The sequence below is a fragment of the Columba livia genome, chromosome 7, assembly GCF_036013475.1.
Source record: "Columba livia isolate bColLiv1 breed racing homer chromosome 7, bColLiv1.pat.W.v2, whole genome shotgun sequence".
In the NCBI taxonomy this organism is placed as follows: Eukaryota; Metazoa; Chordata; class Aves; order Columbiformes; family Columbidae; genus Columba; species Columba livia.
Window position 1 is genome coordinate 8,457,037 of NC_088608.1, and position 13,924 is coordinate 8,470,960.

Consider the following 13,924-nt stretch of genomic DNA (forward strand, 5'->3'; position numbering starts at 1 on the left):
GATTTTATTGATTTAAGATTAAGGGAAAATACAGTTAAAATTAAAAACAAAACAACAAAAACCCCAAATAAAAAAGCAGTCCTTCTCTTGATGGAGCCTTTTAGAAAGCACACATATTCCACACAGTGGATTTTGTACTGTATGGCTTATCAGAGGCTTATTTTTGCCAGTGAACATAGGTAAATGTACTTCACTTGATTTTTGGACATATTTGATCAGGAAACAGCTGAATTATGCTGAATTGTTTGGGCAGACTTCAGGTGTTTTTCTGTCTGGGGAAAAGAGCCTCTAACTTGCAGGAACCAATACTCATCTGGCCAGTGATGTGACTCCAAGACAGAATAACAGTAATTACAGTTCAGTCCTATTTGAGGATTTTTGTAAAACTTATTAATGGTTCGTGCAGTTTCCACGTAAAGCTGTATCAGTTGCACTTTATTCTGTGGCAACAGTTGACTGTAGTATTGATCTAGGAATCTTTAGATGACAGAAATCTAGAATGGTTTCAAGGTGAGCTGTAATGAGGAATTAAGTTTTTCCACAGAGAGTATTACATTAAATGCGTGTGTTGAGACTGTATCAGCTCTTTGTGCACCCTCTATTCCCTACGGGTTGTCCCAGCCTAATAGGCTGGGTGTACGAGGTCCAACAGGGATGTGTGTGATGTGGGTAGCCCTAATGGTGATGACAAAAAATTAGCACTAGGAGACAAAAGATTGCCTTCAGGAGGTCTTCACAGATAGCATTCACAGTGACAACTTTTAGGACATTATCATGAGTTTTATGATGTTTTGTACTTCTCATGAAGTACTTTTTAATTGTACATGCAGGCTTCAAGATGTGAATCTCAACTTTGTTCAATTTACAAGCCAAAGTGAAAGAATTACAAGTTAGTGTTAAATTTGAAGAATTTTAAGGCATTTTTAAGATTGTTTGAAACCTGCTTCTTGATCCTTTGAATTGTCATTATGGTAAATCATGAGGCAAGTTTTGTTTCCTCTGAATCTCCTGTTCCTCTCCAGACTATTCCAGCCTTCACAAGTGAGAAACTATTTCCCTCTTCTCTCTTCTTCTATTCCGTTCCCTTCTCTCCTCTTTGAAGAGGAATGCTAAGTTCTTCACTTAGGTTATAATACTGAAGAGAGATAGAGACAAACACAATTAGCAAATGATATTCTATTAAATCATTATTACTGTGTTGATGCAGTGGGTTCAAGACATTTGCTGTTGAAAACCACCACCCTCATTTAATACAAAGATCTCCAATAGTGACGAGTCTCCCATATTATTTTCATTCTTCTCTTTCCTAATTGGGCTCTATTCATAGTGTGTTTTATTAGGTATGATAAGTAACAAACACAAATGCAGACACCATTGACTATTATATACCCAGTATTGTAGTATTTCTAATTATGAAACTGGTTTTAAACTGGCTTTTTTGTTTTCATACTTAGATTGTCTTAATTTATAGTTCTGTTGAGACCTATGTAGTTGACATCTAATGTGAAGAAACTGTGTTCCTCTGAATCCTGTACTGTATTTCACATTTCCAGAGAATTCTTCTCATATGCTCAGTTTTAACTGTTGGCTCCATGTTCTTGATAGAAACACCACTGCTGTTATTTGAGTGCATTTTATAGTTTTGAAAGTTGGGAAAAAAACCTTGGGAAGATTGTAAGAAATAGAAAATGTATTAGTTATTCTGTGCATGTGCTTTCTCCAATAACATGAAGGCACAAGATTTTACCACAGAACAAAATCAGAATGCTACTTAATAAAGGAGGAAATTAAGTTACAGAGAAGTACAAAATCACTAAAATACTAAATAACACTTCAAATACTTTGTCTGAGAAAACTATGAAGTTGGACTGATGGTTTATCTTGATAAGGTTTTTAGAATAATGTGTGTATCTTACAGAAAACTTCAATAACAAGGGGGGGTTCTGTGTCTTTTATGTGTTTCCTGTGTTGATTGCTCTGTTTCTCATTGTCTGTGGTATCTTTGGATTCTCTAGCTTTTTAAAAAGTCGCTGCATGAGAAACTCATTTTAGATGACTTTCTAGTTAAAATCATTGCTGTCTTATGCTTTAATAATTTTTGGTGGTAATTTATTTGCTGTTTGCACATACACCCTCTGGATTTGGTAGTTTATGAATATTTTAACAGTTAAATGGATCAATTTTATCTTTTTTCATTATTTTAATTAGATGACATGAACTCCCTTCTTTCTACAGACCATAATCTTCACACATGCTGAGTTTTTTTTTCTGTTTTCTCAGTTCAGGGGTATAAATCCAGATGCTAACATTCACCACATCATTAAAAACTGACTTAATGATCATTGCCTTTCAGACCCAGATGACGGACATTAAGAGATGATGGAGTATCTTGCTAGTTCAAGCCCTTCCTTCCCCTTCAAACCCTTCAGCTGGTGGCACTCTTCACATAATGAGTCACCACCTCTCAAAAGGAGATTGTAGCTCCCCTGATTTATCTGCCAGTAACATCGATGTAACTGATCCCAATTTAATACCAAGGAAAGAACCAGTCCTGTTGCGCTGTCTGTCCTGATTGCTGCACCACAGTGTATTTGCTTGTTTGGGAAGATGCTGGGCTCTTGAACTGATGAAGGAATCTCAGTACCTTTCAAGTGTAGATTAAATGAGAACATACACAATATTTAGTTTCTTAAACAATATAACACCTTTCAATGCAGTTACCTGTCTAAAGCTGGCATGGAGGAGTTGTGAAAGGAGCCACTTCACTAGGTTTGAGAGGAACAGCTTTTATGCACTCCCTCGTTTCATCGGAGTGGGGGAGGCTTTTCTTACACATTGGAAAGTATCAGCTCTGCAGCCACTCTCTTTCCTTCTCTAGTATGCTTGCTATATATGTATATGAATGCTTGCTAAATGAAAAAATAATGATGTGAATTGTTGGCTTGTTAAACTGTTTTGATGTGGTACAACGTATCATGTTTAGCGTACTATTTCTTATGACCTCTGAAGAAGGACATCTTTTATTCCTGAAGTGGATTTTATTGGTTATCTCTTTAATTTCTGTGGTAACCCTAGCACAGTTTTCTTAGGAGCTAAGACACATATGGTTGTACTCTGTCCAATACTCTCAAAGCTTTTAAACTTGTTGGCTAATTCCATCTGACTTTGACAGAAGTTTTGATGACATTCAATCCCCTTATGTTCTGTGAAAAAATTGGTGCTGTAGGGTGGCTGCTGCCTGCTGTGCCTTCAAGTTGTAATAGTATCTGTGGAAATGTTAATTAATTGGGATTCTTCACAAATCAGCTATTTACTTCAAGTTTATAGAAGAATGCTTCTTTTTTTAGTGTTCAGGTATCTATTTCTATGGACCTCTTGTGGGTGTGTATAATGAAACAGAACTTTTCCCAGTGTTATCTGGATCACTGATTTTTCTTCCAAATTCATCAGCCAGTCTCTTATTTTTTTCTGTGCTCCTTGGAGGCATAGATGCACAGATAGTTATGTATATCTCAGTCTGTCTGAACGTTGAAATACTCATGCTGTATCGTTACAGGGCAGTAAGAAAGTCAACAGTATCTCCCCTCGGAGATTGTGTGATCCTTGCAGTAAGATTAGGCTTTTCCTATTAGAATTCCTGACTGAACTGATAGTTATCCTGAGCTGAATTCTTACCTCTTGCTAAACATACCCTCCCTTGAAAAACAGTAAGGACAAAATCTACAGGAATGTATAAGTCTATTCTCTTGTCCAAATAATTTCAGGGCAGGGCATTTCCCAGGGATTTAGGTATAGTCAAACCAACAGTCTTGGGAGCAACTCTTGATACCTGGTATCTCATTAGGTGATCTTTACGTGCCATGGGAGACTTGCTTCCAATATTTATTTCCTTCTGGAATTCATTAAGATCTTGGATTATCATTGATTTAGGTAGAAACAAGGTTCCAATCTTAAGAAAAACATATAGAAGAAAAATAGGTAAAATTGTGCAAAGCTAAACGAAGACTGTTAGAAAGTGCTGGGATGTTTTTACATCCTTTTCCTTGACAAACCAGATTTTTTTTTTTTTCCATACAGAAAAGAAATTCCAGTCAAAATCTGAAAACCTGTGCAAAGTGGATGGACCCTCTTCATGATGTACTGTCAGAGTTTGGTTTCTGTGTGAAAACTTTCACCCAGAGCTGTAAAAACCCCCAAAAGGAGCTGGGCATAGAACTCTCATATTTTTCTAATAAATTGCTGTTTGTCTGCTGATTTTTTCATGAATCTATATTTTTCATTCTTCCTGCTGTGAAATTAACCCCACCAAAATTTGGAGGGAAGGAGGGGAACTGCAGCAGATGGCAGATAATGTTGAAGAGAATAAAGCCCCTTTCATTTCTGCTGTATTACTTGGCCATCCATTGTTAGATGCATTCTGTTTGGATTTAGGAAATATGGTTTTGCTTTGTTAAATAATTACTTGATGACAGCCTAGAGACATACATTTTAATGTTTCATTTGGTGCAATTCCAGTTGAAAGGGAGGTAATGATTTAAGTAGAAGCTAAAGGGTAAAAAAACTCCCAATAGTTGGAGATAGTAATGACTAGAAAACTGCTCTTTTTATGCAAGAATGCCAGAAGTTACCCTGAGTATACAAAAACAGTTTCAAAATGTGGTGCATTTGCCAAGTTACTGAATGCACAGTGTTCTTTCTCTTGGTACTGACCCACAACAAATCTGTCAGGTTGCTTAGATATTTATAGGGCTAATATTGCTGTCTGGCCTGTGCAGAATTTTGCATGTAGTAACATTTGTGAAAAAAAAAAAACATTGAATACTTTTGTTTTGCACCTGATGCCTCCATTTCTGGGGTTCCAAGCAGCAAAGTTTGTTGATAATCTTATGCTCATTTTCTATTCAAAGTGTAAAACTAAAATAATTCCCCCAATTCTGGTTCAAACCACACATATTTACCAAGGGAAGAGAGAACCATTTGCAAAGGCGGGAATTCCAGCTTCCAGTGAGATTTAGTTATTGAGCTTCTACTAGATGTTTAGAACAGGTATTCTAAAAGGAAGTATGATTTATTTGGGAGCATCCTTATCTTCTTAAGGGATTGTCCTGCCACTAGGAGATCTGGGTGCAGTGTCAAACCTTGGAAAGTTTTGGGAATGATGTAACATGTTTTATATCACAGTCTGACCTCACCTATCAAACTTTTTACCTTTTTCAGGAAATGAAGTGTCTCCTAAATAGAACTATTTGTAGAATGCTTAATGGATTTGAAGGATGCCTTACCCAATGGGCATTGACATGTGCAGCTCAATAAAAGTAGTAATATAAGTCAGATAGCAAACCATAAGAAGATATAAGCTATATGGATGAAATAGTTCCCTCCTGTATAATTGAAATTCAGGCTCTGTAAAATCAGTAGCAATGCACCCTATTTGCAGAACTGTAATATAACCTACTGTATTGCCATATTTATAATTTAAATTAATAATATGCTTCCTTATTTGCAGTTTAGTTCTAACTTGGGCTGTTAAAGGGCCTTGATTTTTTTCTTCTCTGAGCAAAGAGCAACTCAAAACAGTTTTGAAGTTGAAACTGAAATTCTGTTGGAGTGGTATGTAACTGAGTTTCTTCTGTTTGCTTCCAGTGCCTTTTGGCAATCCTTTTAAGTGCAAAAGACTCGGCTACATGTCTGCCATGTGTCTAATGTAAGGAAAACAATCTCTTCTATCTGCGACAATTCATTACCACCTTGTGGAGTTGCATAAAAATATCCTGCCTTTTCTTCCAATGGTGTATGTCTAAAAAGAAAGTGCTCAGTTGCTCAGATGCTGTGTTGATGGGGTCACGCAAGTATCTCATGAATATTTAGATAGCTGTGAGTGTTACCATTTGTCAAAAAAAAGTATCAGGAGATATCTCAGAGGCTTACTCTTAATGTTGCCTTTATTTCATTTGAAGTCTGATGCAGGCACTGAGTGTAAATAATTAATATTCTAATTTAATTCTAACTCCTCCCTCTCTAAAATGGACACAGCAGTGAGCTCACAACTGGCAGCAATGGTGTTTAGAAGGAATGTACCTTTGCTATTGGCTGTGTGGAGAGAAATTAGTAACTGCTTGAAATGCATTATCTTCTTGAATGCTGATATACAGTGTGCTTGACATGGACAACTACATCTTCTGTCCACACTCACAGAGCCTATCAAACTGAGCTGGGTAGGGTGATAACTCTGCAAAAGCACAGGACTGTGCTCTCTGCCTGACTTAACAAGTGAGAAGGGCAGTGAAATTTATTCCCAGCACCCTGCCAGACTCTTCGTCCAAAGTCCTGCTCTGGCCCCATCCGTACTGGTGTTCTTACATGGACACATACATTTATGAAATCTATACTCACCCCCTCCTTCTGTCAGAGGTTATGGTTTGAAGTCTCCTTTTGGGAAAGCTGGGGATTAAAATTTGATACATAGAAAGTACACGGCCTCCGTCCTGGGTTTTAAGCATTAGAATCCCATGAGCTGTTTCTGTAAGCAATGTTTCAAGTTAAACATGTTATTTCTTTCCCTTTTTTAATGTACTTTAGTTTGTTAGAGAGGGATCAGTAACAGAAAAGGTGTGCAATGCCATTAATATAATGTGAATGCTTATTTGCCATTATAATGTGCTGCACCTCTCTCTTGAAATTAGGGCGTATACATGAATTTTTTGTACAACTGAGCATGAATTTTTGATGTTCATCTAAGCATCAGTTTAAATTTTTACTATTGTTTAAAATAGTGTTGCTTAAATAAGCAACATTTGCTGAGAGTCGTCTAACAATAGCTTGAAGACAATGCAATCAGCCCTCCTGCATATTCTCTCTAGTTTGGATACTGGCTTACTATGTGTAAGCTTTTAAACTGCTTAATCTCTCCCATATATAAATATTTCTGATTCTAAATTGAGGGATTCAATAATCGCCTCTGGAAGAGCTGTGCTTATCCTATGACAATTATAGGCTTTTGGTACACACTGAATGTTTTTGTGCCTACTTAAATACCCAAGTATTGACAGATTTTTCTTGTTATTTTCTCAAGTTAAAAATTATCACGCAAAAATACCATGGGCTCTCCCTCGCAGAAAATATTAGGCATATGAAGAAGCTGTACAGAACAAAACAGTAAAAGAAGCAGAAAAGCTTTGCAATACACAGTGACACATTTCTTATCAATGGCATCAGCCTATGGTTTGTGAAGTGTCCAAAGTTTCCCCAGCGTCTTTCTTTGTGGTCTTAGTCTTTCAGATACTGTGATAACACTTGAAGAATTTGTTGAAGCAGGTCAGAGTTTCATCTCCTTCCCATACCCTCCTGAAGTTCCTTGGTTCAAATTAAAACATGAAAACTAGGAGAATATTAGGGGCTTAGGAAGAATGTTGGCTCATTCAAGCCACCTTCAAAAGCAGGATTTTTTTTGCATTTAGTCTTTTTTTGTCTTTTTTTGTTGTTGTTTTTTTGTGGGGGTTTATTTTAATATTACAAATCCAGAGCAGTTTACTTTGGTTAAACAGGTTTTCAGACTGCTGCTGTTTGTAGCCCTGCTGGTGATAATTGATGGGAACAGTACTGGATAAAAATATCAAAAGAAAAATATCAAAGAACTTGATAAATTTCTGCTAAATTCTGGTGAGGTAGAGAGATGTGGGAATAATAAAACCAGGCCTTTGTTCATAAGCAATGACTTGAAGGTCAGACCATGAGGGCCTTGTGGTATTCTTTCTTGAACAACAGCTGTAGTTAAAAATATTGTGTATATTTGTAGTAATGATTTGTGTATAATGTAGTAATTTTTATTGATTCAGAAACTTTTCATTGGTTATTAAGATGCATAAAAATCCTTAATGTTGTCAGTAAGCCCAGATCTTGGACCTGATAGGAACTGGAGGCTATTTTTCTACCTGGAGAATAATTAATTTTTATTTTGTTCGTCAAAAAAAATTTTCCTGGAACACTGGATACAATTTTTGTCCCCAAAGGGTTACCATTAGTTGCATAACATTGCCCAACCTTTAAGTTGTGTTGACAGCATGAAGGAATAGAAAAATATGCCAGAAAAGTCCCAAAGCCACTTTTATGGTATATATGCGCTTACCTGGAAGGGCTGTGCTATTCCCTGCTTGCAGGAATATATGGGCATTTTAATCCAAAATATCCCATGTTTATATCCTTGTTAAACACCTTTAATTGTCCAGTGCAGGTTTATAAGCAGCCACGTGACTGGAAGTGTGACGCTAGATCAGGACTTTAAAGGCAGCTGTTCCATGAATGTTTACTTTGTTCTCTTTCTTCCATGGAACCGAAACTACTTGATTTGGTGACACTTGCCAGGTTTTCTCCAAGATATTCTCTTTATTTCAAGCGGTTGGTACTGGCAGTTGTAACTGTGGATTAACATTCAGTTGTTGATATCCTGGTGAAACTCCAAGTGGTTGTAGTGTGATAAGTGTGAAATCTTGGGTGTCCACAGCTGTTGTCCTGTGTAAAACTGAATACATATCACAAAAGCTTATACACTACTAAGCAGTTGTGGAGTGTGCAAAGATTTGCAAAAATACAGCACTTGCATTTAGTTAAAAGTGGTTAATTTTAAATAAGTTTTACATGGTTGCGTTGATTGGTTGCATCCACCAGAATCACAGGAAAAATCACAAGCTGGCCACAGTTAGCATTTTATGCTTAACTGCAGTAAACAAATAGTCATTTTACTTTTATTTAGAATGTCTGGTGTTGTTCTGGATAGAATAATTGTTTGTCTATAAAGAGATCAGTTGAATGAGACAGAACCCAGTGTAAGACAATAAAGTGATATTGGAGAACATGAGGACAAGTATGAGTTTTATCCTGGATACCTTCTACTTTTTCTGGTTCTCTAGGTCTAGAGTTAATCTATAAAAGAATAGCTTTTCTCATTAATTAGGTTGTTGTCTAGTGCTGTCTTGTGAAATTTGCAGAGCAATTGAAATTAATTAGTTTTGTCACAAATGTAGCTATGTCGTCCTTTACATCACCATTGGTACAATCCAGCCACAAACAGACAACGGAATCAGAAACCAAAGGATATAGTAAATAAGTATGGCAGGTGCTTATGTATAAAATATGTGATATATATGTAATGTGTTAATATGGACATGCATTTACATATACACTGAAATGACTGATTTGCTATATATATATATATATATATATATAAAAGTTTGTGCCAGTGGTGATTTATATACAAATACGTATACCTGCATGAATCAGAGAAAAGGACATTTTATTCATGCAGGAGTTACACTCAAGTTATAAAGCAATTTTGTAGGTCAAGAACAGTATTATGTAGATACTGATTTTGCCTTCTGGCCTCTTCACTATTGTCATCTTGTTAAAACCACAGAACTTGTGGTTTTAGCAAAAACTGTCATCAAAATGTTTCAGAAGATTCCATGGTTTAACTGCAACTTTTCTAGCCACTTTTAATAATACTTTGTAAAATGAAGCATATAAATATTTTTTTCAGTACTGGTTTTTATATTTTCAAGGAAAAGAAATTATATGTCACATGAGATAGTATTAAAAACACAAGTTGTTTCTACAATAAGTGATGCAAGGGACAGATAGCTTAATATTGTAAGCATTCTAAAAACCATGTGAAATCACTGTAATCCAGTTATTACCTTAGCCCATTCATTAGAAAACAAACAATATTAAAAACAAAAAAGAAATGAAATTTAGTATGAAACAAAAGACAGGAAATTTCTTTCAAAAGCTCAGAAAGGGAGATCTGTGTAAACAAAGCAAGTATAATTCTAGAACTTGCGACTGAAAGGGAAGAACATAGGTTTAATTATGGGATTATCTGTGTCTAGTAGTAGTTCACTTTAGAATATATCAGCATATTAGAATATTATCTTGTAGTACTTGAAAAATTGAAAGAGTGGTAATTACACTAATCCCAGATTTTAAAAAGGAAATCGGAGGAAATAAAAAAAAGAAAGCATCAGACAAGAGCAGAAAAAGCATGTATTGCAGCAGAGATACCTTTGAAGAGGATGCCAGTGACCATGGGTGCCTCTTGTTTTGTGGTTGTCAGTGAAGGACTTAAAGCAGAATTGGACCAGACCTTAGATCATGACTGATTGTTCTTCCTTATGCTGTATTAATTAAGGCTGAAATTCACCTTCAGATGTTTCACAAGACACCATTTTACTTTCACTTTTGAGAATCTCTCTTGCTTTCTTTGTCCAATCATCAGATTGTTAGTCCCTGAATTGCGATATCTCTGTTCCACTCTTGTTTTGCCCTGGTGACACTTCTCTCTCCTTTGAGGTCCCTGCAGTCCCTTTAGAGCTGACCAGACTGGTGTGTGTGGAGCTACTTCATCCACACTTAATGCTTGGAAATCTTTGGGGACAAACCAAAGGATCTTGTACCCTGTACCAAGCAGACCACCCTTGCTGTGCCCATGATGCTGTCTCTCCAGGGCAGGTGCCCTGGACACCTTGTGCAGCTGGTGGAGCAGCTGTGGAGTCCTGGGTGTGGAGCCCTGTTTATACAAGAGGTCTGAGATACTGAGCCCTGGATGTCTGTGCCTTAGGGCAGCATTGCAAATATGGACATTTCAGACCTGCTGCTCCTCTAGAGACTTGCTGAGGCACTTCTACTACTCCTGCCAACCATTCCTATAATGAAGGAATAAATTTGAATAAGATTCCTTGAATATAAATTTCTCACTGCCATTCCTACCTTCTCTAAGTGACCAGTAACACATTTTCTTGCTCAGGGAATCCAGTACTCCCTCAAGAAGAAAGAACTTGCCCAGCAGCTGCAAGGAGCTTTTCATTCCTGTTCTGGTTGTTCAGTGTGGTTGTCTTCTGTGTTCTTGGGTAAAAGACCTGCAAATGAATCTCACCAGCAGATGAGCAGGCTGAAGATGTCTGAAAAAGCTTTTACTTAGTGTTTAGAGGTTGGAATAGCACAGTAATGGATGCATGATCAGATACTTAAAACACGCACTTCAGAACACCACAAAACTGAACTGACAAAATATTTTATTCCAGCTAATCTGTGTTGACACTAGAGACAGTCTCTAATTATTATGCAGAGGAATTATTCATTCCTTGTAGTACACAGCAGAATTTCTCTTGTATGTTTTCTCTTTGAAGAACAACTATTAAGATCTTTAAGGAGATAGGTGCATCTTCAAAATTGTTTTCTATGGTGACGTCGAGTGTGGGTTTTTGCATTCTAAACCTCTCAACTGATGGTGCACTGACATTAGTGTTCAGAGTATCATTAAGGACATATTGCAGTAATATATTACTAATGTAATATTCTCCTGATTATATATCAACAAATTAATCATTGCTCTGAATTGTTTGATGTATCAACAAAATGAATCATTACCTTGAACCATCTGAATTTTTTGCAGTGTAATACATCAATGGTATGGTGGAACCCTAATGATAAACTAGCATGTGACCAGGCTTCGTTATGTTAAATTATCTAAAACAAGATTCTTTAGCTTGATAAATATATCATGTAAGCCATCTCATCAACTGGGAGACTGAGAGATAGAAAAGATTGGTGAATTAGCATATGTCTGAGTGTAGCAGGAGAGCAACCAGCACCATTTCCTGTCTTTTGGAAATAAAACATAAGTCTAACAGGGCTGTGGAATTAATTGGATAAACTAGCACTTACTTCAGTCAAGAAACTTGTTGTTCTGTAATCACCTCTTGAATTTAGCATTATCATATTGGTCTGTCAAATAAGAAATGTGGAATGGTAACTGTACATTTATATCTGAACAAGTCAGTATTTTCTCTACACAGACACAATCACTAAGAAGGGTGAAGCTTCTGAAGGTACAGTCTCCTGTATTTGCAAGAAAACAGATGACAATTTAGTCACAGAGGAAAGAGAAATACAGCCATCTAGATTAAAGCAGAGTATAATATATTTACATCCCTCCCAGATAATCTTCAGTTGCTAAAAGTGGCCATATTCCATACACATTCAAACATAATGTGATTGATATGGAAAATAAACCATGTCCATGTGCCTGTAACTTGGCTACATTTTCAAATGATACCATGAATTCTGACATTTCTAGCATCTGTCACCGAGTTAAGGAAAACTCAGGAGGTACTTTAAAAAGTAGCAAATTGAAATAGTTGCTGACAGAAGATTATTCAGAGAGGGATAAAAAAGTACTTTTAGCCATGTATTTAAATAAAAGTGATTGTTGATGCACATACAGAAAGCAAATTTTTCCCATTAAAACATGACTGCCCAGGGAAGTGATGGAGTCACCATCCTTGGAGGTGTTCAAAGACATGTAGATGAGGTTCTTAGGGACCTGGATTAGTGCCAAAGTTAGGTTATGATTGGACTCTATGATATCAATTGTCTCTTTCAATCAAAATGATTCTATGTTTTAGTAAAAAAATGGATTTTTGCACAGGAAAGGCGATTTTAATTTTTAGGGTATACTGATGTTTATTTTTCACGTCATTTTTTAATGAGACAAACCAGAAGGCAGCTGAGTGCTATCAGAACAAAATTCAAATAGTCACTTGTTTTTAATTAAAAAATCAGTTGTGAAGATATGAAACTTTGAATTTAAAAAAACAAAACAAAACTTCCCTTTTAATTATTTTGTAGAGTAAGGAAGCATTTTTGAATTTGCCCCAAACAAAAATAACCACCATATTTTATTTACATAAACCTGTTGGAATAAAATAAGTTTGGGAGTAGGTTCAGTCAGATTGCTGATGAAATGCGTTCTCCTGTAAAACTGGAAACACCTTTTTTCCTGTTCAATTGTTTTCACATAAATATTTTCAGATTATATGAAAAATCAGTATGATCTTGTGGTGTTTAGTGATTTTAAAATTGGTATGTATCCTCCAGAAAAATGTTGGATGGCAACATAGCACCAAATAAAGTTCTTCATACTGAGTCAGTGTTTTTACTCATTTCCTGAATTTAAATTTGAATATTAATGGGGTTAGCAGAAAGTAGTTAAATAAAAAAAATCAAATTTCATTTAAAAATTTATGGGCTGCATAAGTAAAAGGATTTGTGGAATATAGTTAAAGATTCAAACCTAATTAAAAACACCACGCTACATTAAAAATGAGAGAAATGTTTTTGTGATAACTATACTCCTGCAAATAAATTAGCTTTTCTATTAATACTGTTTATTTAAGGTTCCCTATTAAGCTAATGAAATGCTGAGAGATAATTTGGGATACATAGTTTTGTGAATTTTTCTTCTTAGCCTAATCCTATGTGTGTTTTAAGGTCCCACACTGATTATTTTTCAGTAGGCTGTGAGGCTTATATCCAGTAAAACGCCCCGCAAAGGATGATCTGAATCAGCTATATAAATATATTTGAAATGGAACTCTGTTAAAAAAAAAGGACAGGTCTCAACACTGCTGGTATTAATTTATTTCTCCAATATTTATATATATATGCAAGCAAATAAAAGTTATTCAGAACTGATAAGCAAAGCATGTGTGCATGTATGTGTTGTGTGTGTACATATAGATGTGTCTATATTTTTAAAAAGCATATTGCCATGTCCTGATGTTTCTCTTAGTTCTCAAGCTACCATCCAATCAGAACAGAAAAGTAAGAGTTGATGGAAAGGATCGCACTTGAAATCTGGTTCCATGGATACCTGCGCAATTAAACACCTTTACAAATATCTTCCTTTTGTATTTCTTCTATTACTATTTGTTTACGATAATACCCAGAATCTTCAAGCAAAGGTCGGTATTTCTTTTAGACTGGCATTGGCAAGATCTGTTGTAAAGAAGACCTATGCCTGATGTCACATCCATATCCCATCTTTGTCATCTTCTAAAGAAAAATAAATCTGTTCAGTGGTTCAGACCTGAAG

The 13,924-nt window shown here is 36.0% G+C and overlaps 1 protein-coding gene and 1 long non-coding RNA gene across 2 annotated transcripts in view; both read left to right on the top strand.

Annotated features, from left to right (window-relative positions):
• Positions 1-4,254, top strand: part of LOC110355337 (uncharacterized) — a 96,792-nt gene extending 92,538 nt beyond the window's left edge. Inside the window, exon 3 of the long non-coding RNA XR_010473975.1 lies at positions 4,078-4,254. This is a non-coding gene — a long non-coding RNA (uncharacterized LOC110355337). The remainder of the gene's footprint in view (positions 1-4,077) is intronic.
• Positions 1-13,924, top strand: part of DPP10 (dipeptidyl peptidase like 10) — a 495,948-nt gene that overhangs the window by 121,439 nt on the left and 360,585 nt on the right. The window lies entirely within an intron of this gene.